General features: G+C 43.1%; 1 long non-coding RNA gene across 1 annotated transcript in view; it reads left to right on the forward strand.

Moving 5' to 3' along the window:
* Positions 1 to 24,786, forward strand: part of LOC132343647 (uncharacterized) — a 241,506-nt gene that overhangs the window by 170,678 nt on the left and 46,042 nt on the right. Inside the window, exon 3 of the long non-coding RNA XR_009492579.1 lies at positions 7,233 to 7,377. This is a non-coding gene — a long non-coding RNA (uncharacterized lncRNA). The remainder of the gene's footprint in view (positions 1 to 7,232; positions 7,378 to 24,786) is intronic.

Below are 24,786 nucleotides of genomic sequence, written 5' to 3' on the forward strand. Positions count from 1 at the left end.
CCACCTTCCTGGGGCAATCTGGGTCCCCTGACTGAAACAGAGGTCTTATACAGGCTGAGCCCTTTCACTCAAACACAGAATGGCTCTGGTAGACCATCCTATGTCTGAGTTTCTCTGTAGGATTAGTTAAGGGTTCTGGTTAGACTGCATGCCTTCTCTCCTCCCTTTGCACAATCCTGTTTCCTTCCCGTCCACAATTATTGATCCCAAGAACACTCCGTAGTAACCTGCAGCTAATCTCTGAGTCTGCCTCCCAGGAAGCCCACCTGCAACAAGAGATCAAAAAATAAACACCTAGTTTTTACTCTTCCTCACAAATCCTCAGGTTAGCTATTGTACCTATTAGAATTGTCTTATTCGGAAGCACAACCAACCCCTGAGTAGCCTTGGGTCCTCAGTTCTACTCTTTGAAGCCAAACAGAACAAATCTATTCCCTCTTCCTCACAGCATCTTAAATTAGAAGAGGATGACCTGTGCCCACTAAAACTTTTTTCCTCTGGGCAAAAAAGCCCGGTTTCCTTCCGTTGGCCCCCACAGGACAGGGTCTCCAGCCTTGCCTCCCTCCCTGTTGGCCCCTCCAGTTCACGCGTATCTCTTTGCTTACTACTTGACATATTGAAAGAGCTCTTTGATGTACACCATAGGCAGTATCAGAAACCCAGGAGCAGTCAAAGCCCAGTACTGACTTTGTACATGACCTTCGTATAGAAGGGATTTGGAGCACTGAGAAGTTGAAGCCAAAAAGTCACCCCACGGCTGAAAAGGATCCTGTCAGGTCAGCTCATCCACTCCGCTTGCTGGCACCTCAATCTGCTCTATCTGGGGCGAGGAATCACCTTTTCTGTTGGTTCCATTTTGTACCCAACCAAAGACTTCCATGGTGGCTCAGACGGTAAAATGTCTTGCTTACAATGCGGGAGACCTGGGTTCGAGTCCTGGGTTGGGAAGATCCTCTGGAGAAGGAAATGGCACCCCACTCTAGGACTCTTGCCTGGAAAATCCCATGGACAGAGGAGCATGGTGGGCTACAGTCCACTGGATCGCAAAGAGTCGGACACGACTGAGCGACTTCACTTCACTTTCACAAAATGGTTTACTGTCCCTCCTCCTTGTTATCCCCAATTCTTAATAAATCTTTTCCAAAAATTAAGGGAAAGAAAAAGGCACATTTCCTCTTCAGTAGTAGCCCAAGGTAAAGCCTCTTCTTTATGGATACCTTTGTAAGGAGAGCTAAAACATGACCTGTCTCCCCAATGGGCATTGGGAAGACAACTGAGGTTTTGAATGGTGGACTTAGAGGGTAAAGCATTGGTACTTACTGCAGATGATGTTGTCTTTGCCGTTTTCCAAGATCTTGCCTATGTCTCTCTCCTACCTATGGGTCTCTCTCCCTCTTGTCATCTTATAGCCAAGGTCTCCAAGAGCTTCTGCTCTGCTTCTTCCCGAATGTTCCAACTTGCAAGATAGCTTATTTTCTTCTCTCTTTTTCTAAAGTTTCAAGCAATTCCCACTGAGTGTTCAACAAAATGCTAGCCAGGCAAGCTAGTACATGTGGCCATGAAAGTAACTTTCCACCTGAACATTTGTGGAAGTTTTCATGTTTAAAAAAAAAAAAAAGAAGGTGCTTCCTCTGCAGGGGACATGGTTTCCTCCTCAGGGGACATGGGTTCCTCTGCAGGGGACATGGGTTCCTCCGCAGGGGACATGGGTTCCTCCTCAGGGGACATGGGTTCCTCTGCAGGGGACGTGGGTTCCTCCTCAGGGGACGTGGGTTCCTCCTCAGGGGACGTGGGTTCCTCTGCAGGGGACGTGGGTTCCGTGCCTAGTCAGGGAAATAAGATCCTGCAGACCATGCGGTGCAGCCAAAAAAATTAATTTACTAAAATTTTTTGAGAAAGAAATACAGAAAATCATAATACAGAAAAAAATCCCATCCCACTGAAACAACTACTAACACTCTGATGTGCATCCTTTCATTCTGGTTTCTCTGTAAATATATTTTTTTCTTTTAAATTTTCTAAATTGGGGTAATATTATTTTGCAACTCACTATTTTCACTTAATATGTCCAGAATATTTTTTCGTATAATTAAGTGCTCTAGACTGTCAGTTTTAACAGCTACATTGCATTCTATCACATGGCTGCTATGTACTTTATTTTGCCAAGTCCCCATTGTTAGATTTTTGGTTGTCTTTCAATATGATTATTTTAAGTAATTCTGCACTAAATTAACCCTTTAAATATATTTTGACATACATTCATATTTATTTCCTTAGAATAAATTCTTAAAAGTGAAATTTAAGACCTCAGATGGAGAAGGCGATGACACCCCACTCCAGTACTCTTGCCTGGAAAATCCCATGGACGGAGGGGCCTGGTAGGCTGCAGTCCATGGGGTCACGAAGAGTCAGACACCACTGAGCGACTTCACTTTCACTTTTCACTTTCATGCGTTGGAGAAGGAAATGGCAACCCACTCCAGTGTTCTTGCCTGGAGAATCCCAGGGACGGGGGAGCCTGGTGGGCTGCCGTCTATGGGGCCACACAGAGTCGGACACGACTGAAGCGACTTAGCAGCAGCAGCAACAGCGTGGCCAGCAGTATTTTAAAATGCCTACTTCCCCACACCCTCAATGTCACTACGTGTTACTATGAAGAATAAAAGACTTTCCAATTTGGTTGACGGCAAGGGGCTATTTCTCTTCATGGTGTTTATATCTCATTTATTTTCTTACTTACTGGTAAAGTTAACCTGTTTAATAAAAGATAGTCATTGACCATTGGTATTTCATATTTTCATGTCCTTTTTTCCAGTCAGTCCATTTTCTCTCTCCTTGATCTGAGTATTCTCTGTATGCATTACGGATGGACCCTTTGTCTTCCACCTGTGTTGCAGTTTTTCCCATTTCTGAGGAGGAGATTACCTGGTCTTCCTCATCTAAATGTCTCTCTAATGGATAAAATTGGAAGCAGTGTGAAACAGTGATATGAAATTTTTTATCAAGTATAAAGGAGAGGGGTGTTTCCCAGAACTCTTGAAGATCCCCGTGCAGGTAATAAGGGCAAGTGAGAGTAGACAGCTCTTCGCCTGAGCACGTAAATGACCAGAGCCTCGTGGACCACGTACCCCAGGGATGCTGGGAAATGAGGGTAGCCTGTTTTCAGCCCCGCTGTGACAGGTCCTGTAGCGGTTCTCACCGCAGCTGTCAATGTGACAAAGGCCTGGGGGCTTTCCTGTCTCCTAAAAATCAGTTTCATATCAATTAGTATGTTTAGTGTGTCACCAGGGACCAGATGAAGAAACAGTACTTCCCCCTGAGATAAACACTTCCATTTAGAGCTCATTAACAAACCGGAGCTCAGAAAGCTGTAATCATAATTTAAGCAACAAAGACACACTTCCAGGTCAATGCCCCGGGGGAGCGGGTCCATTTCTGTTGCTTGTTAAGGACCTTATTAGGGCTTTAAGACACATTTAAAATCTTTGCCTCAGCGAGACTTCCGAGCTCATTTAAACTCCCAGCATGCCATCAAGGCTGGTATGAACCTTTCCATGTTTAGGATTTATTTCCGACAAGAGAGAAATAAATGCATCATACTTTGTGAATAGGTTCTCTGAGAATTAACAAAGAACAGTAACAGGAATGGGGAGGAAGATCCCCAGGGGGCTGGCTGTGAATGGTTGTCCTGAAGCCTGGAAGAAGGAAAGAAACTATGTTGTTGGTGTCATATTTTTAGATTCTTAGATGTAAATATTTTTATACTCTGACCTCTGCTGCTCAGTTGTGGTACATCCTTTGAACAAGGACATTCAATGACACCCAGTGCATCCTAGTGTCTCCTCCCTCCCTCTACTGTGCTGTGCTATGCTTAGTCGCTCAGTTGTGTCCGACTCTTTGTGACCCCACGGAGTGTAGCCCACCAGGCTCCTCTGTCCATGAGATTTCCCAGGCAAGAATACTGGAGTGGGTAGCCTCTCCCTTCTCTAGTGGATCTTCCTGACCCAGAAATCAAACCAGGGTCTCCTGCACTGCAGGCGGATTCTTTACCATCTGAGCTACCAAGAAAGCCCCTCTCTGTACTACCCAACTTCAACCAGAATCTCTGAGGCCAGTCAATGACACGTGTGACATTTCCTGATGCAGGGAAGTGATGTCATATTAAACTCAGCTGTTGAATCTGAAGTAAGAGAAAAATGGTATGGTAAAGACTCCGTTTTCATTTCTTTGGCCTTTTCTAGTAGTCTGGGCAATCAGTGCTAGTAACACACAATCCCCAAATCTCTCCTGCATCACAGTCCAAAGCAGACCAGGCCGCACTCCTGGGAGGCTGTCCTGCAAGCGGTTAACATAGGAAACCCAAGTGCCTTCCATCCTGTGGTGCTGCCATCAAAACATAGTGGGTAACCAGTCATGGAAGGTAGTTCTGGAGCAGGGAGAGAGAATATGGAAGAGGTGGAAGGAGGCACAGGGGGCCCTATGTATACTGTCTAAAACCAAGTCACATGGCCCTGACCTAACTATAAAAGAGGCTGGGAAGAGATGCTCCTTTGTGCTCAGAGAGAAGGAAATGAAATGAGATGTGGTAGCCATAACATTGTCTCTCCCACATCTCTGTTGGTTTTCCTGTATGAGTGATACAAACAGCTAAAAGACCCCTCTAGCCTAAAACATTCTACACCTTCAGTTTTGTTGGATATATGAAATCTCCACATCAATATACCTTTCTTTAAGACTTCAAAGAAGTAGATAGTAGATAGATGGTCTAAGTACATACCATGGACAGAGTCGTCTTTTATTTATTTCTGGCTGGGCTGCGTCTTGGTTGCTGCTCAGGCTTTTCTCTAATTGCGGCGAGTGGGGGCCACTCATCGTCCCAGTGCGTGGTCTCCTCATATGGCGGCTTCTTTTGTTGTGGGGTGTGGGCTGTGGGTCGTGCAGGTTTCAGTGGTTGTAGAGTGTGGGCTCAGTAGTCGCAATTCCCAGGTTCTAGACCACAGGCTCAATAGTTGTGGCACACCGGCGTAGTTGCTCCACAGCATGGGATCTTCCTGGACCAGGGATCAAACCCATGTCTCCTTCACTGGCAGGTGGATTCCTTACCACTGAGCTAACAGGAAAGCCCCAGAGTCACCTTTAAGGCAGGGATCCCCAGTCTCCGGATCTAATGCCTGATGATCTGAGGTGGAGCTGATGTAATAAGAATAGAAATAAAGTGCACAATAAGTGAAATGGGCTTGAATCATCCCCAAACCATCGCCCTGCTCCTTGCCACATGCCCTGCCCCCCAGATTTGTGGAAAAATTGTCTTCCACAGCACCAGTCCCTGGTACCAAAAAGGTTGGCTGTTTGAAGGAGTATAACTCAACATTCCTTCCTGTGGGCAGGATGTTCTCAGCGTCTTAGGGAAGCATAGTCAGCTACTTCTCACCTACCCGTGGAGATTAGACCAGCGGGCTGTGCGTAGGTGATCCATACAGATTGGCATGAGCAACTCAGACACCTCAGAGCTGGCCGGTGCAAACGATTCAAAGAGAGATGATTCACACCAAACTGCTCCAAAACAGCCTGATCTAACATTCTCTTTTGTGAATCATAGATCTGAGGCGAACAAAGAGGAATCAGGCCTTCAACTCTGGGTTGCTGCCTTGAAATGTACCTGACAATTTTCCCCATTGCTAGACAAGGAAAATGCGGACCCTTGGTAACCATATGTCCCTGAAATAAACCTCATTTCATAATCTGAGTCTATCATTTGGCTCATAAGAGGTCCCTGGGAAAATCCCAAGTGGGGCCTGAACATTTCTGGCAAAAAACGGGAACAACTGAAACCATAGCTCTTAACCAAGGCGGGTTAAGGAAGGATGGCGGTGGTCAAGGGCAGCTGAAATCCTACCGTTCTGAAATCCTGCCAGGCCTCCCGACCCTAAGGAGTAGGAAATGGTCCTTAATTAAGCCTTGGTTCTGCTCCCTGGGAACGGGTGCCAAGCCCACTCTTCTCCATGACTCTTGACTCCACTGTCTGGAGTTCCTTCATTTGCACTGTGTTTCTCAGCTACACAATAGACAGCATTAGAGACTATGCCCTCCTTGAAAGGTGACCAACCATCCCAGTTTGACCAGGAATGAAGGTTTTTCTGGACTACAGGAATTTCAATAGCAAAACCAAGGAAGTCTCAAGCAAATCAGGATGAATTGGTAACCCCACCTTCCTAGCAGCTGAGTAGCTTTCTCAAGCCTGCTTCCTGCCCATACAAAGTTGGAGGCCCAAAGATCTTTCTACATCTTGAAAAATCAGCCTATTTTAAACCAATCTATGGTGCTTTGGACAAGATATTCACTCAAAGCTTTGTTGGCTTTTTGTATTTGATTTTAGACAACTCTGTGACAAAAGTCATATTCACAATTTTTTGGAGTTATCCAATTTACTTATTAATAGTTACTTTGATATATCAGGCTACTGCAGGAGAAAAAAAAATCTACTGGGCACCTCTTTAATCTTTTCAATGACTTTTAAAAGCTTGATTTGGTCTTTCCCTGAAGGCTGAATCTTAGTAGGTTTTTTATACTCAAAGAACTTCTCAGTGTTCTCTTTTACTGATTGGAGATGAAATGGTTTTGCTCTTCAGCCCTGAAATTTCCAAAATTCTTGAGCTCTGTATATTTCCTTTCTGTTCTGCTTGCAAATCTATCAGCTCTTTTCAGATCTCATCTCTTCTTGTACTATTTTATGACATATAAGTTGTATAATTACAAACAGCTCACACCATCAATATTCTGTCTCAGAACCTCTGTACCCCTCTTCACAAGCTTTTTTGGGACATTTTTTGTCTTTCAGATTTTTATAGGTGAGAGTTTTGCCAAATATTTTGCCACTGCATAACTTGGGTCATCATTTTTCCAATTTCTGTTATTGTTTCCTTGTGTGTGCTTGGTCACCCAGTCATGTTCAACTCTTTGTGACCCCATGGACTGTAGCCCAGCAGGCTTTGCTGTCCATGGAATTTTCCAGGCAAGAATACTGGAGGGGGGTTGCTATCTCCTACTCGTTTCCTTGCCATGTGCTAATGAAACTCAAAGCCACTGCCACATGTATTTTAGGCAGCACTCTACTTCTGGTACTGATTTCTATCCTAGAGCGGTTTCACTATAATATTTCTTCATATTAAATGATTCCAAGATCTCAGTAGCTAAAGTAATAAAAATTTAATTCCACACTCACATATTTGTAGGTAACCTGCAGTTGAACAGATGTCATCTGGACTAAACTAAGCAAGGCCGGACTACAGCTGTAGAGTCTGCTTTCCATCATTTCTGGGTTCATCTTTGATCTGAACATCCTATCAAGTCTTGCCACCACTCCTGATGGGTTTCAAGGTAATAGATCACGCTTGAATGTGGGCCTTGACTCACAGCTCCCCTCAGCTTGGAGAGTCATCTTAGTAAAAGATTGAAAACAATTTCTCTCTCTCACTGGAAAAAAAAAAATGGTTATCAATTTCATAATATCATGTTTTATTTTTATTATTGTAAAAATTATTATTATTCTACAAATTTGTTTTCAGTGTCTGTAAGGTGTTTGTGGCGCAGTACTATTTAGGACAAATACTACTTTAACCCGTTGAGACTTGTAACAAGAAAACTGATAAGACTGGCTCCAGCACACATTTAGCGAGTGCTTCTTATGTTTATGCCAGCTGTGGTGAGTAGAAAACTTGTCACTGTTTCAACAATAAGTATACTAATGTAGCACCTACCACACAGTGTTCTGAGTACTTTCTTAGTATAATAGTAATACCGTCTACATGGCAGCCCTCTCACACAGGAGCTGTGTTAGTCCCATTTTACAGAAGAAGAAATGGTTGCCCAGAAAGATGAAGTACTTCGCAAAAGCTTGCACTTCTAGTAAGGGGCAGAGCAAGGATTTGAACCAAGGCAGCTTGCCATCAAAGCCCATACTCTTCATACTGCACCAGACTAGCTTCCTGTTGCCTGTAACCAAGTGAGGGAGACTGAAAAATCATGCAAAAGCTAACAGAAGTGATCAAGGAGAAAGTGATTCTCCGGTAAAGCCCGGAGACAGCCATCATCAGAACCAGTGACTCATGTAGTGAAGCCGCCAGGTAATGGGACACAGGAAAAGTAAATTTTAAAGGCAGGGATGCCCCTGGAAATGGTCAGAGCATGGGCTAACTAGGAGAGGGCTTAAAAGAAAACAGGGAGATGATCAGGACCGGGCAACTGCAGTGTAATGATTGGGAGTGCTCTGTGAAACCAAGGAGGGAAGGTACAAAGGTGCAAGGTGATTTTTAAATCTCAATATTTAATAAATATGGCCTTCTAGCTTAGCATGATCTGTGATGACCTAGAGGGGTAGGATGGGCGGAAGGGAGGGAGACGCAAGAGGGAGGTGATATACGTATGATTATGGCTGACTTGCTTTGTTGTATGGCAGAAACCAGCACAACATTGTAAATCAATTTTCCTCCAATTAATAAATAAATAAAGGTAATCAATAAAAACTGAAAAAATAAATAAATATGGCTCTACCCGGCCCTGCCATATTTAACTCCTTTCATCTTTTTTTTTTTCCACTGATAACTAGACGATCTCAGTGAGGTCTAACTCTGCCAACTCAAAATTAGTCTTACTAATTCAGATAAATGTTCCCTGGGGACGTTACTGACACAGGCAAATTCATAGCACGTGGTTTCTCTGGTCTGATTTTAACTGCAGGTGAAAAGCTATTAAAGTAACCCTATGAGCTAATGTGAATGACTGCTTCAGTCTCATCTCATCTCCTGGAGGTGTTTGGAATGGTGGGGTTTTGTTTTTTTGACCACTGCTAATGAGACGATGTGCATGAAATCACTATAGAAATGATACATCATCAAGTAAATGTTAGTTGTCATTGTTAGATTTCAGGCAGATGATAGCTTTAGTTTCAAACATTACTATGGCTGAAGCTGATGTTGAAATAGCTCAGAATGTGTTAGCTACTCCAGTTCCTGAATAATACCAGGGGTCTGAGGATCAGACAGATAAAGGGGGCTTACACAGGACAAGGTCAGGGACATCCAGTGTCAGGGTCTCCATGGAAACCATGAAATCACTCAATTATTTGACAAATATTTACTGAGTGCCTACCTGAGCCAGGCACCAATCTATGTGATGGGCATTCAGGGTTACACACAATGGATAAGACCCTCACCCAGGAGCAAGGACTCTCATACCAAACTGCTTAATTTAAGTCTTGATTTTGCCACTCACAAGCTGGATGACCTTGAGGAAGTTTCTGTGCCTCCATTTTCTCATCTAAGGAAATTGAATAAAGGTCATCATGAGGCTTAAATGAGTTAATATTGCTAAAATACTTAGCACAAGAGCAGGCTTGTAGTAATTAATATAATGCTTGTTACATAGGTGGGACTGTTCATATTCAGTGACTCAGGATAGAAAACAAGTCAAGAAAGTAGGTGCCATGATGGTGTACACAGGGCGACGTGACAAAGGGTGGCAGGGTCTGGGGCCAGAATGCTTCAGGTTGTGAAGCAGGAGTGAGCTTGGTGTGTTCTACCAACAGACGAAGCAAGGCTGGGTCACACGAAGCAGATGGGAGCTGGGAAAAATAGAGGGAGATGGAAGAAAAGATGAGAGACAGGGTGGGGGAAGTCGGAGACAGGCAGAGATCAGGTCATGTGGGGCTGTGTGTGAGCAGCCAGGGTGAAGACTTTGAAGTTTATTCAAAAAAAAATTAAAAGTTTTTGAGCAGGGGAGGAATAGAATGTGATGTGTGTGTTTAGGAAAGCCCTCTGGCTGCTGTGTGAAGAACAGACCATGGGATGTACAAGTGGAAGCAGAGGCCAGGGAGACAGCTGTGGCCCTTGTCCAGGTGAGATATGATGCTGACATGGACAGGGATGCACACGGTGGAGACGGAGAGAACCGAACAGATCTGGGATATGTTTTGGAAGTAGAATGGGCAGGCTGTGCTGTGCTTAATTGCTCAGTCGTGTCTGACTCTTTGTGACCCCATGGACTGTAGCCCACCAGGCTCCTCTGTCCAGGGAATTCTCCAGGCAAGAAGACTGGAGTGGGTTGCCATGCCCTCCTCCAGGGGATCTTTCTGAACCAGGGATCGAACCTAGGTCTCCCGCATTGCAGGCAGATTCTTCACCATCTGAGCCACCAGGGAACCCAGAATGGGCAGGGCATGATGGTAAACAGGATGTAAAAGGTGATTTTTTTAAAAAAAAGAAAATAGTCTGTTGAACAATTGGGTGGACAGAAGTACCAGGTGGAAAGTTGAGAGGATGCAGTTTGTGGGGCGGGAGCACTCAGTGCCCAGGAACGTGGGGCTGGTGGTGAGAAATCCATTGTCCTCTAGGTCTTCCAGTCACTGTGACTTTGAGCACAAATTCAACTCCCATTCTCACTCCCTTGATCAATGACATGAGGATGTTAATATATTCCCTGATCACCTCTCAGGGAGTTTGTAAGGATCAGATTAGATAATAAAAGTAAAAGGCTTTGAGTGAAAGTCACTCCGTCATGTCTGACTCTTTGTGACCCCATGGACTATACAGTCCATGGATTAAAGGCTCTGAAACCCATAGCTAATGAAGTGAAAGTTGCTCAGTTGTGTGTGACTGTTTGCGATCCCATGGGCTATACAGTGCATGGAATTCTGCAAGCCAGAATACTGGAGTGGGTAGCCTTTCCCTTCTCCAGGGGATCTTCCCAACCCAGGGATCGAACCCAGGTCTCACGCATTGCAAGCAGATTCTTTACCAGCTGAGCCACATGGGAAGCCCAAGAATACTGGAGTGGGTAGCCTGTCCCTTCTCCAGGGGATCTTCCCAACCCAGGGATCGAACCCAGGTCTCACGCATTGCGAGCAGATTCTTTACCAGCTGAGCCACATGGAAAGCCCAAGAATACTGGAGTGGGTAGCCAATCCCTTCTCCAGGGGATCTTCCTGACCCAGGATTTGGACCGGGGTCTCCTGCATTGCAGACAGATTCTTTACCAACTGAGCTATCAGGGAAGCCCTCAAAACCCATAAGTCACCATATAAATGTTGGATATTATTATTATCACTGTCAAAACCTCTGGGGCTGAGCATCTGAATCACTGAATATACTAAGTTTTTGACAGAATTCTACTAAAACATTAAACGATAAATTTTGAAAGGCCTGGCCAATCCGCTTGCTTCCCCTTAACACAGTCATAGAAAGAAGCTGAATATCCAGCCATGTCCCACCTCTATCATTGCTTCTGTCTCCTCATTATAACCCAGTGGCACTGGCAACATTCTGATCATGAACTCAATGGCTGTTTTCTGGATCTAATGTACTCTGACACTGTTGGAAGGAATTTTGTTTTAGATTTTTAAGTGGGAGAAAATTCACAACATCTAGATGTCACTTCCAAGGTTGGTGAGGCTAGTCAGAAAGAGCTCTGAAGCAGGGAAAAATCAATCCTTTCTAATGTTCATGGATGGAGTAATAATCTGTAACTGACATTAAGCTCAGAGCCTCCTTACAGTTTAGCAAATTTGCAGAGAAACCAGACCCTTGAATTTCATTATGTGCAACAGTGGTATCTTTGTCCAAATCTATTTTTTCACTGTAGAAAAATTTATTACACTAAAAGAATAAAAATGATCTTAAAATACAAGAAGAGAATCTTGGTTGGTTAAATTATGATATCTACCTACAATGAACTGCATATGCTTTGAAAATGATTATACATGTTGCACATATTAATATAGTTATGTTAATAACAAAATATTAAGTGAAATGTCAGGTTATAGGTTTTGTATATGGCATATAGCCTCATGTTTTTAGAACATGTATTTATACATGTATATACACGATTCTTTTTAAGTTTTGGAACAATTTCAAATGTACAGAAAAATTACCAATATAATACAAAAACTTTTCCTGAGCCATTTCAGAGTGCATTGCTGGTATGAGAGGCCTTCAAGTGAACCACTCTGAGAGCTTGTTTCAGTCCCTGGAATTGGAGAAAAGTGTTGTGGGGGTGTCTAGCGCTTGATGCCTGACTGGGAAGGGAGGTGGCTGGTGTGTAAATGGCTTGCATTTCCAAACTGGAGAGCTCAGGACAGCTGAGATCCTATGGGGGACCGCTGCAGGAGGAAGCCAGACTGGATCACTTGGAGAGGACCCCCCTCCCAGGAGGGTGCTGGGAGGCCAGGTGGCCACTAGAGACAGTAGGCCTGCAGAAGGCGGGGACAAGGGCAGCTCATCAGCTGCCAGCAGAGGAGGCAAAGGTACGAGATTCCTGGAGATAGAAGAACCCCCCAAAGAACAGCCCAGGTACCCACAGGAGGGAAATCAGCATTCGGATTCTAAGCCACCCAGGGACCCAACATCACACTACCATCATACGAAGCAAGTATGAGCCCTCGTGCCGCTTATCTCTTCCTTCCCCAACCTGCAGCCCAGGAGCCAGATGCTGCAGGGGAGGCAGGGAATGAGGAGGAGGGTGCGGAAATGGAGCAGCTGGTCACGCCTCCGCCCCCATCCCCACTGTCTTCTAACCCTGAGCAGGTCCTGAATGGAAGAGGAGCTTAATTCTACTGGACTTCGCAGAAACTGGACTTCTTTCCTGTATGTGACCAGTGCACTTCGTATGGTTATGAGAAATGGTCGGGAAAGTTCTAGGATCCACCCAAGATTGTATTCAGGAGCAGGGAAGAGTCAGTTGAGGAAACCCACTGAAAGAGGCAGCAGTGGGAAATAATGTGGCAGCTTCTTACCTGTACCTGTTGCGCTTGTCCAATAAACTGGATACTTAACAGAAAATATTTAGTTTGAGCATGAAATATACCTCTAAATATGATATGGCATCCTCATTTTAATAAGTAATTTTTTCCAGCTTGATTGAGATATAATTACATGTAACATTGTATAAGTTTAAAGTGTACAGTGTGGTGACTGGACACTACATTTTTCTGCCTATTAAAAATCTTTTGATAACTTAGTAGTTTTCAAAACTTAGCCCTATAACCCTATATATCTCATTTAATTATTGTGTTTCTGTGTTTTAAGAATCCTGCTTGCAAAATAACTTCCCTAAGAAGTAAAAATGAACAATACTTCTCTCATAAAATGCCCCAGCAAAGACATTTTAAGTGTTATTCCCACGGTAATTAACATGCATGCATACTCCGTTGGTTCACTCGTGTCCGACTCTTTGTGACCCTGTGGACTGCAGCCCACCAGGCTCCTCTGTCTTGGGATTCTCCAGGCAAGAATACTGGAGTGGGTTGCTGTGCCCTCCTCCAGGGATCTTCCCGACCCAGGGATCAAACCCACATCTCCTATGTTGCAGGCGGATTCTCTACCACTGAGACACTGGGGAAGCCCAGTTCTCTAACATCCTTCCAGAGAAAGAGTAGATTATACATAAGTTCTGACACAACCCATTATCTCACTGAATTAAGCTTAAAAGAGGATATGACATTCTGTTCCTGTAGCATTCTGTTCCTGTAGCATTCCGTTTTATGCTTTCAGGACACCTTATCAATGTTGAATTGGAAATAAATAAGTGCCCGAGGCATTTATTTGAATGTTACCTGAATTGTTGAAGTCTCAAATGCCAAAGTTCAATTTCTTAACTTATAATTTTTAAAATTACTTGCTCTTTCTAGAATTACAGAAATTCCATTTTCCCAGCTGCTGTTTTATCTTTTTATTTTATCCTTCTGGTTGTCCTAGAAACAGTACTAGAATTATTCATTTTCAGAAAACGTTTTCTTGTTGTTTGCATGGCAAGTTCCTCCCATTATTTTGGAAAATAAATAAATTGAATGTTCTTTGGAAATAAATACTTTGAAGAACTTGGGAAAAATTAAAAGAAAATTATGAAACCTAACTTCAAAAAGGAAACAGGAGGTCTGTGAGAGTTGGCTAAATTCTATGCCGACCTGGGTTTCTGACACTGTCCTCTGTTGGACTGTGTGACTTGCGGAGCTGGTTTGCTTTTTGTAGTCAGTACTTAGCTATGGAGGTCACAAAAGTCCCCCCACTGGCGTGTGTGCCTGTGCGCCATCCAGGAGAGCCGCAGCGTACCTGGAGGGAGGTGGCAGTGGTTGGACAGGCAGAGGCGACTGCAGGGAGGTGATAGTTCTCCTGAGGTCCTCAGATAAGAGAGGAAGAGACATCCTTACGTGTAGAGACCAGGAGGAGAGGCCGTTTCAAGCTTCCGCTGTGTTCTACAGCTGTCCCTCCTACAAAATACGAAGCCCATTCCCCTCTTCACGTTTCCTATCCAAGAAAGAGCAAGGAATGAAATCATCAATTTGATAACATTCTCTTGATCATCAAAATGCCTCCAGGATGGGAGCCAATTAGCAGGTCTTAGTTTTATTCAATCTCTTCTACTTCAGGTTTCAGTGCAATTTCAGGGAATTTCATTACCTCCAGGAGTATCTCTTGCCTTGTCTGCAAACACTCCTTTACTTCTTTTTTTCTTTTGGCCATGCTGCATGTTATGCACAATCTTAGTTCCCCAACTCGGGTTCTAATCTACACCCCCTTCAGTGGAAGCTAATATTCTTAACCACTTCACTGACAGGGAAATTTCTTCTTTTTGTTAAAGATAATAATAATTTAGCTATTTATCTCATTTTATATAGCCCTTAGATTTCAGAAGGCCATGATTTGGTCTTCAATATACCCAATTAGGTCCTATGTTCCTTTAAGGCAGAAAGCTCTATTTTACTTGCAGTGCTCTGTATCGGGGGGTGGTGGGGGGACAATCCAGTGGCAACATCAGCAAGAATGCCTGGGGCTGTCTGCAAGAAATGTTCCAAGATTTCAGATTTCTGAGATTGAAGAGTATGAAATGTATCTTGGAAACAAGGCAATAAATGATGTGTTTGGACAGAAATCTCTAGGATAAAAAATAAGAGGAAACTGCTGGCTTGATTTTGCAATAAAATTACCAGCAGACTGGAGAGCAAAAGGGCATATGTTCCCAGAAAATATCATGATTGTCACAAAACTGACCAAGGTGTGTTGTGGATATTAAGGGACCCAATGTTCTAAGTCATCTGCTGCTGCTGCTAAGTTGCTTCAGTCATGTCCGACTCTGTGTGACCCCATAGACGGCAACCCACCAGGCTCCTCCATCCCTGGGATTCTCCAGGCAAGAACACTGGAGTGGGTTTCCATTTCCTTCTCCAGTGCATGAAAGTGAAAGGTGAAAGTGAAGTCACTCAGTCGTTTCCGACTCTTAGCGACCCCATGGACTGCAGCCCATCAGGCTCCTCGGTCCATGTGATTTTCCAGGCAAGAGTACCGGAGTGGGGTGCCATTGCCTTCTCCTTATTCTAAGTCATCTAGGCAAAACAAAAGCCAGCCAGACAGGAGCAAGGGAATGAGAAATGTTAGGTAAAGAAGGATGGAGGGAGAAACTCCAATAAACCACTGCCAGGTGTTCTCATCTAGGGCTCCAGATGCTGTCCTCAGGACCCACAGGAGAGATCCTCGCTGTGATGGTTAATTTTATGTGTCAACTCGCCTGGACCACAGGTGCCCAAATATTTGGTCAAATATTATTGAGTTTCTGTGAGGGTGTTTCTGGATGAGATTAACAATTGAACAGGCAGACTGGGTGGAGTTGATTGCCACTCCCCTCCCAAGGTAGGTGGGCCTCATCTAATCAGTTGAGGGTGTTGTTGTTGTTGTTGTTGTTTTGTTGTTGTTTTGTTCAGCCGCTCAGTCATGTCTGACTCTCTGCTACCCCATGGGCTGCAGCATGCCAGGCTTCCCTGTCCTTCACTGTCTCCTGGAGCTTGCTCAAACTCATGTCCATTGAATCAGTGATACTATCCAACCATCTCATCCTCTGTCGTCCCCTTCTCCTCCTGCCTTCAATCTTTCCCAACACCAGGGTTTTTTTTTTAATGAGTTGGCTCATCACATCAGGTGGCCACAGTGTTGGAGCTTCAGCTTCAGCGTCAGTCCTTCCAATGAACATTCAGGACTGATTTCCTTTAGGATTGACTGGTTGGATCTCTAGTTAAGACTTAAATAGACCAAAAGATTAGGAAAGAACTCCTCCTGCTTTAAGCCGGGACCTCAGTTTTTCCTGCCTTCAGACTTGAACTGTCTTCCTGAATCTTGAACCTACCAGCCTTCAGATCAAAAATACACCATAGATACTCCTAGTTCTCAAGCCTTCAGACTCGGACTGTAACTTACATCATCAGTTCTCCTGGGTCTCCTGCTTGCCAGCTACGGGTCTTGGGTCTTAGCAGCCTCCATAATCATATAAGCCAGTTCTTTACAATAAACGTGTGTGTGTGTATATGTGTATACACTATTGGTTCTGTTTTCCTGGAGATATATTCTAGTGAATATAGTATTTTGAAGCTTAAAAAATTTTATGTGCAAAGGGCTTATGTTTCTCAAGAATTTCATTTCAGAACAGTAAAAAGAGTCAATATAAAGCTTTGTTCTAGGAAGGCAGTCTGATAGGGTAGGGAACTATTTGGCTGCCGGATGGCCGTAGTACACATCCTTCAGGGCAAAGCACACAGGCATGATTTTTCTCAACTAAGCTTTTGACAGAAGTTGAGCGGCAGCCCCATAGAAGGGACACCCACCAGGGACCTGCCTGACAGTCAGCAAAGGATCTAGACCCCAACAGTGAACCTGGCCTTGGCATAAACTAGAAGCTTCACTCCCTTATGTTTGTGCTTGCAAATAGAAGAGTTGCAAAGAGACAGAAATGTGATTCCAGAAAGTTTCATTTGAGGGTTTGTTTCTAGTCTTTGTGAGAAGAAATTTCACTGATGTGCCTTTCTTCTTTTTTATAGCATTTCAAGAAGTATGTGATAGCTCTGATAATAAGAACAGGAATTACCTTTTTCTGAACCAAAATTGAGACATAGCTTGACAAAGAAACATCTATGGTTTCAGAAGCTATTATAAAGTTTTACAGTGGTACAAAATGAATCATATTCAGTTAGACAATTAATGAGCCTTCTTTACTGAAAAGAAGAAAATTTCACTGCTAATTGGTCCAGAAAATACAGGACATATGTTACCTTAAAATGCTGAACAAAAGACACAACAGAAAGCAACTTTCATTCATTCACTCAGCTACCATTTATTGAATGCATTATATCAGTGAGGATAAAAATAGTAAAAGGCAATATTCACCCTCAAGGAGGTTATAGCTTAATGCGAAAGCAATTAACATGCAGTTTACCATTAAAATAGTCAACATGCATGCTGTGTAGTATGCATGATGGGGTCAGGGAAGGAATGGGCCAGGGGACAGATGTTCTTGTTAAGAACCAGGCGTGAGGGGAGCCATTACAGGAAAAGCTGCTCTTGTGGAGACATATACAATCAAAACCCTCCATGGAGCAAGGTCATTATAAAAGAAGGTGAAAGATATCATCTTACCTGGTAATACAATAGCAGAGCTAGAGAACAGCTCATGAATAGGCAGAAAGTGCTGCCTAAGTACATTCTGCTTGAAAGAAGCTATCTTTTCAGTAGAATAACAGTATCAAGTCAGAGCACCGGTTGTACAGACCTTGGGATTCTAAGCAGGGCAGAGGACACTGCAGAAACGGAAACTTCTTCCTTTGGAGGGGACCCTCCTTTGTATAGTCTTGGCGGCCACATCTCCCGCCCTCCTTCCCACCTCGGCAGTGAGGCTGTGGACACCTGACCTGGGGCAGCTCATCCGATGCGCTAGCCCCAGATCTAATCCTCAGCACAACAAGCACAGTGCCAGCACGCATTCTGCTTTCAGGGACAGCGTTCCATGGTGACTTTCGCTGCTGCCCCAATGGCAGCGTCCTAACTAACCTGTTTCTATGGCCTGAATTGCAAGCTGTTCAGCTTCTGTTGGTTCCTAACTGCAGTCTGACCTTGTTCTTTGCTTTCAAACCTTGTTCTTCAGTTTTCCCATCGATTTGAGCATGTCTCCATGTTCTTGGAAAGTGTGTGTGGAGATGAATAATTTTTTAGACAGGAGGAGAACAGGTGAAGGGAAGCCAAGTAATTAATGAACAGCAAGTCCTTCTCAGCCTTCACGATGGGCACCAAGTAATTAATGAACAGAAAATCCTTCTCAGCCTTCATGATGGGCACGATTGATGGGAAATTGTAGGAAAAAAGACATGAAGGAGCAGTGAGAAGTAGAATCGATGGGAGCCAATTTAAAAGACAAAACCGGGATGAAGAGCCAATTAGAAGCCCACAGAAAATATTGACGGAGGAATGTGGGGGAGGGAAAAGTACAATGACAACATGAGGCCACTGTGTATAAAGAAAGCTAGCAAGGGGAGAATGGCAGAAGAAAACTTTCTTAGAAAAATACAAAAGCACATCAACTAATGCAGAAAAGGCAATAACAAAGCTCAATCTTGGATAAATCTAGACCAGACCATCAAAAAAAAGGTAGAAGACTATGTTCGTAGGACTCATATATGTTCATAGAAAAAGAATAAAGAAGAAGGAAATACAAGAGAGTTATCCAACTAAACTTTATAGGTTTATCTTGAAAAACATTATTCCACTATAAATGTAATATCAGAATACAGAGAAATGAGCAAAAATTATTTAAAAAAATAATCCCCCCCCAAATTATCCATCATCCTATTAAGCCTAACACAACCCTATCAGTATGTTGGCATGTGGTTTATTTCCAGTTACATAGAATTTTTTTTAATTGGTAGCCATTCTGTATCCTGATTTTATATTTTCTCTTATTATATAAGCAAATTTCTCTGCTGGCTCAAAGGCTTAGAAAATGTAAATTTTAATAGCTTCCTAAGTCTATAAAGGAGATAACCTTGATTTCCTTGGTTTTAGATGGGGTGTGTGGGTATGTGTACACCACCTATTCTGTGGCTACTATGAAACAGGACTATATATGCATTTTCTTTAATCCCAAAACAATCCCATATATCAAATATATGATCACCATTACAAGTTTGATGAAGTTCAATGCAGTTCAGTGATCTGCCAACAAGTAATGATAAAGTTAAGGTCTAACGATAAAGTGAGGTCTATACTCAATTTTGCCCACTCTGGTGTTCTTGCCTAGAGAATCCCAGGGACGGGGGAGCCTGGTGGGCTGCCATCTGTGGGGTCGCACAGAGTCAGACACAACTGAAGTGACTTAGCAGCAGCAGCAGCAGCATACTCAGTTTTGCCCAATTCCAAGTCAGGGTTTTTCCACTATACCATGGCACCTCCCAGTCAGTTGTTGCCAATTTTTTTTTTAACTCTGAATAATGTAATGTCTAGTCAAGGCTATGGTTTTTTCCAGTAGTCATGTATGGATGTGAGAGTTGGACTGTGAAGAAAGCTGAGCACCAAAGAATTGATGCTTTTGAACTGTGGTGTTGGAGAAGACTCTTGAGAGTCCCTTGGACTGCAAGGAGATCCAACCAGTCAGTCCTAAAGGAGATCAGTCCTGGGTGTTCTTTGGAAGGAATGATGCTAAAGCTGAAACTCCAGTACTTTGGCCACCTCATGTTGACTCATTGGAAAAGACTCTGATGCTGGGAGGGATTGGGGGCAGGAGGAAAAGGGGATGACAGAGGATGAGATGGCTGGATGGCATCACCGACTCTATGGACGTGGGTTTGGGTGAACTCCGGGAGTTGGTGATGGACAGGGAGGCCTGGCGTGCTGCAATTCATGGGGTCACAAAGAGTCGGACACGACTGAGCAACTGAACTGAACTGAACTGAATGTTGTAATTAATATATTTGTGTTGATAGTTTCCCCCTTAGTTTGGATTAATTTGTTACAGAAGAGCTACCCAGAATCAGAATTACTAGGTTACAAGAATATTTTTACATCTCCACACATATTGCCAAATGGATTTCCAAAAGGCTGAATGTCCTTTATGGTGTTGTCAATAAGGAGTAAGAGTATTTTAATAGACTTTTGCAAGCACCGATCCTTTTCTTAACTTAATAATATAACTTTCTTCATTTTCTGGCAGAGGCTTTTTTATAAAACTGGGTAAATAAAAATGACAAATTATTGATGCAAGGATATGTGACATTTTAGTTTAAAAATTATTTCAGTATGATAGATAACCTGTCAAGAGGCCAGGTCAGTAACCTTTCCCCATTCTTTCCTGCCACCAGAACTCCAGTGTTCATTAAGAATTCACATTCCTCTATTAGACCTCTGCGAAGGCTGGCCCTATCTCATCTCTATAGGGATAAAGCTTAATTAGTTTAAGCCAATCATGATAATTTTACTCCCTTATTGGGGATAGTCTTAGGAAATGACATATGACCCTATTCTGGCCAGTAAGCAGGAGTTGATTCCTGGGGACAGTTTCTTTACCATTGTCCCCGTTTCTGCCTCTGGACGTAGGCCAAAGTGAGGATAGGATGCATGGAACTATAGTTATTTGAAACCATGAAGGGACCTAGGTGACTTACTGAACTTGCCAAGTGGAAAGAACATGGGTCCTGTCCTGGTGCCCCCTAACTGACCATCATCATGATACCCCTGCGTCCAGACCACTTGATTTTTTTTTTATAATAAATCCTATTTAAGCCCACTGGGTCTGAGTTTTCTGACTCTTTGCTCTTCCTTAAAGCAGACAATATCCCATTTGATACAAGGATCAGATACAAGGAGTCAAAGACCTTGATATATATCTCCAGGGTCAGTTTGGTCCCATTCACGAAGACCATAGTGGAAACCAGCAGTGATCCACGAGGTCCGATAGGGCAATGTAAGGAGACAGTGTGCAATGAATTTATTCTCTTTAGGAAACTTTTACTTGCAAAAGTGCAGTGGAAGTCACCCTAGCTGGTGAACCTAGGTCAAAAAAAGGCAAGGCCAGGCATGATTTCCTTCTTCAAAACCACATGAGTCCATGGTCTCCTTCCAAGCTTTGAAATCCATGATGCCCAAAAGAGTAATTTACACAATAAATGATAAGAGGCCAGAAATGGGGCTCACATATAGTCAAGGTCCTCTGAAGTTCAGGTTGCCAGCTCTGGAATTGACTGTCAGCTTAAGAAAGGCACTTCCTTTCTTGGTGCTTCAATTTCTAAGTAACAATTTATATTCATTTTGTCTCCAAAGTTAAATGACCAGTTCTACATTTTTTGAGAGGGACAAAGTAGATGATCATGCAGAATTTACATATATTTATTACTCTTTCAAAATGTATTTATTTCTAATTGAAGGATAATTGCTTTATGATATTGTGTTGGTTTCTGCCCTGTATCAACATGAATCAGTCATAGGTGTACATATGTCCCCTCCCTCTTGAAACCCTTATTCTTACTATAATTATCACTAATACTAGAAAAAATGTGAGTTACAATGATACAGAGTGGATGCTTTGTGATCACAGAGATCTGGGTTCAAATACCGTTTATTGGTGTGAGGTTGGGTATCACTTAATATTTCTTTTATAAATACTTATTTATTTATTTGGCTGCACCCTGCATAGAGAACATAGAGTCTTAGCCACTGACCACCAGGCAAGTTCTGGGTATCACTTAACCTTTCTAAACCTTGGTTTTCTCTCCTATTATATGAGGATTAATAATGACTCCCTTAAACGGCTGCTGTGATGATTAAATAAGCTAATGCATGTGAAAAAATCTTAACCTATGGTAGACACTCAGCCAACTGCTACCTATTGTCATTAGTAGTAACAATAATAACTAACATTTATGTTCAGTTCAATTCAGTTCAGTCGCTCAGTCGTGTCCGACTCTTTGCGACCCCATGAATCGCTACAATTCATGAGCCAGGATAAGTAGTTGGGTCTCCTACTTTGATTTTTGTATTCTCTCTAACACAGCTCACAGCCTTCCTGGATAAAACTGGGTCTCAGATTCCTAAAACACAGAGAAAATGAGAAGAAAATACGTACAAAGAGAGTTATGTTGTCTATGCATAAAACTGTAAGAATTAGATACACTATTATAGCTCCAAACCATACCCTCTTCCATAAAGCTGCCTGCATTTGCTACTCTGCTATCTCAGACGATCCTCAGCCCTGTAGAAGTAGTGTGCGTGTGTTAATTGTTCAGTGGTGTCTGACTCTTTGTGACCCCATGGACTGTAGCCCACCAGGCTTCTCTGTCCATGGGATTCTCCAGCCAAGATAACTGGATTGGGTTGCTATTCCCTTCTCCAGAGGATCTTCCTGACCCAGGGATCAAACTCTGGTCTCCTGCATTGCAGACAGATTCTTTACCGTTTGAGCTACAGGGAACTAGTAGGAAGTTAATAGCTTCCTATTCTCTGCCCAGGCCAAAATATTAATATTTTCCTCCTTCTGTGAAATGTTGACAATGAGCCTTGAGAGGACCAAGGACAGTTCACAGGCTAGGCGGTTAGGTGATGGAGTCGGCTCTCTTCTCTCTAGGAAGAGAAACAAAGGGGGAAATCTATACCCAAGCAAAGTCAGTTTTCAAATGTGCAGTCTTCTCGGGGTAAAGAAGAGTACACAAAAGTTATCTGAAAATAGAAAAGGAAGCCATTAAAAATCCAGCAGCATATTTGGTGTTGAAGGATAACCAAACAAGAAAGAAAGGAGCAAATAGAAAGACAGACTTAAAGCGCCAGGAGCAGAGCAGTGCTGATCTCTATGGAACAGACTACCAGACTCTACCTCACCATAGAATTTCTACTGCCTTAGGAAAGAAACACCTGTTATATCTGTGGCTTAGATGGTAAAGAATCCACCTGCAGTGTGGGAGACCTGGGTTCAATCCCTGGGTTGGGAAGATCCCCTGGAGAAGGGAACAGCTACCCACTCCAGTATTCTGGTCTGGAGAATTCCATGGACTGTATAGACCATGGGGTCACAAAGAGTTGGACACGACTGAGTGGCTTTCACTTTCTCTTTCAGACAAGTACAGTCAGACCATCTCTATTGTTCAGTTGCTAAGTCATGTCCGACTCTTTTTGACCCCATGGACTGCAGCTCTCCAGGCTTCCCTGTCCTTCGCTGTCTCCTGGAGTTTGCTGAAACACATGTCCATTGAGTCAGTGAAGCTATCCAGCCATTTCTATTGAGTTTGAGGTTTTTGTTGTTGTTGTTTATTGTTATAGAACAGTGATCAGTATGGCATATCAATATATTCTGGCTACTGTTCAGATAAAGAAATATTGAGAACAGTAGTGACGGTATATTTGATTCCACTTGGAGTTGTTATAAAGGTCGTAATAACCTTTAAGATGGGTACGAATAAAAAGCTTCAGAGACAAAGACATAATCAGAAGGAGTATAGTGAGAGTAGACTCTTTGCTCTGCTTCTTTTCAGAAACCTTGAGCTCTCCACACGTAAAGGGGCGTGTGCAAAGTCGCTCGGGAGAGGCTTTAAGATGAAAACCCGGGCTCCGAGACACAAAGTTCCCAAATCAGAAACTAACACAATTAAAGGGAAATCTGAAGTAACAAACTCTGCTCTCAAAACTCATAAATGTAAGAGAAAAAATTCCTAGACACTCCTAGCCCTATTTGAGATCAGAAAGTGACATCGCTCAGTCGTGTCTGACTCTTTGCGGCCCCATGGACTGTAGCTTACCAGGCTCCTCTGTCCATGGGATTTTCTAGGCAAGAATTCTGGAGCAGGTTGCCATTTCCTTCTGCAGGAGATCTTCCCAACCCAGAGATTGAACTCAGGTCTCCCGCATTGTAGGCAGACGTTTTACCGTCTGAACCACCAGGGAAGTCAGAAGTTGAGATCAGAAGGGGATGCTTAATAAGCAGAGTCTCAAAAACCTCCTGAGTAAGATCTAGAAATTCCAGCATCCCAGAAGGATACAGATCATGTCAAAGAGGACGAGCAGAGGGAGTCAGGGTCATGAGATATTAACAGTAATAATGAAGACCTCTTAGAGTTTATGTTCAAAATTTTAAAGACAAACAACATATAACTAATGGGAAATTTAGATATATGCCATTAAGGAAAAAGAGGTCATTTTTACCAAGAAGAGAAAGAAATGAAATATTGTTTAGGTGAACAGAAGGAAACAAAGAGCTCTCTTTAAAAAAAAAAAAAGTCAACATGTATTTTCAATTTTAGAAATCTTTTTGAATTAAGTTTGACCTAAGACTCTGATGCTGGGAAAGACTGAAGGCAGGAGGAGAAGTGGGTGACAGAGGATGAGATGGTTGGATGGCATCACCGACTCAATGCACATGAGTTTAAACAAGCTCTAGGAGTTGGTGAAGGACAGGGAAGCCTGGCGTGCTGCAGTCCATGGGGTTGCAAAGAGTCAGTCGTGACTGAGCGACTGAACAACAAAGTGAGCAGTGGATGACTGGCCAGAATGGAAATATGTTGTAACTGGAAAATATGGGGAGTAAGCAAAAGTTGATGGAAAAGTTATTAGAAAGTTCTGGATTTCCAAAGAGACTGTGTTCCAAATCCACTTCCTAGACCACAAGATCTAGGGTGTGTCAACAGCTTGGTGTTTCTTCTAACACAGCACTAAGAGTGTAAAAACACACCTCACTGGTTGAGATTTTGAAATGATGAAAAAACAGGAATGGGGGTGGGATGGAGATTTAGGCCACAATGGAAATGAACGCCTGTGCCAATCAATGGCAACCCACTCCAGTGTTCTTGCCTGGAGAATCCTGTGGACAGAGGAGCCTGGTGGGCTGCTGTCCATGGGGTCGCACAGAGTCGGACACGACTGAAGCGACTTAGCAGCAGCAAATCCAGGATGCAAGAGCAGGGGTGTTGCTGGAATCAGTGGATGGATTAAGCATCCCACATCAAAA

Source organism: Bos taurus, chromosome 23 (genome assembly GCF_002263795.3).
Source record: "Bos taurus isolate L1 Dominette 01449 registration number 42190680 breed Hereford chromosome 23, ARS-UCD2.0, whole genome shotgun sequence".
In the NCBI taxonomy this organism is placed as follows: Eukaryota; Metazoa; Chordata; class Mammalia; order Artiodactyla; family Bovidae; genus Bos; species Bos taurus.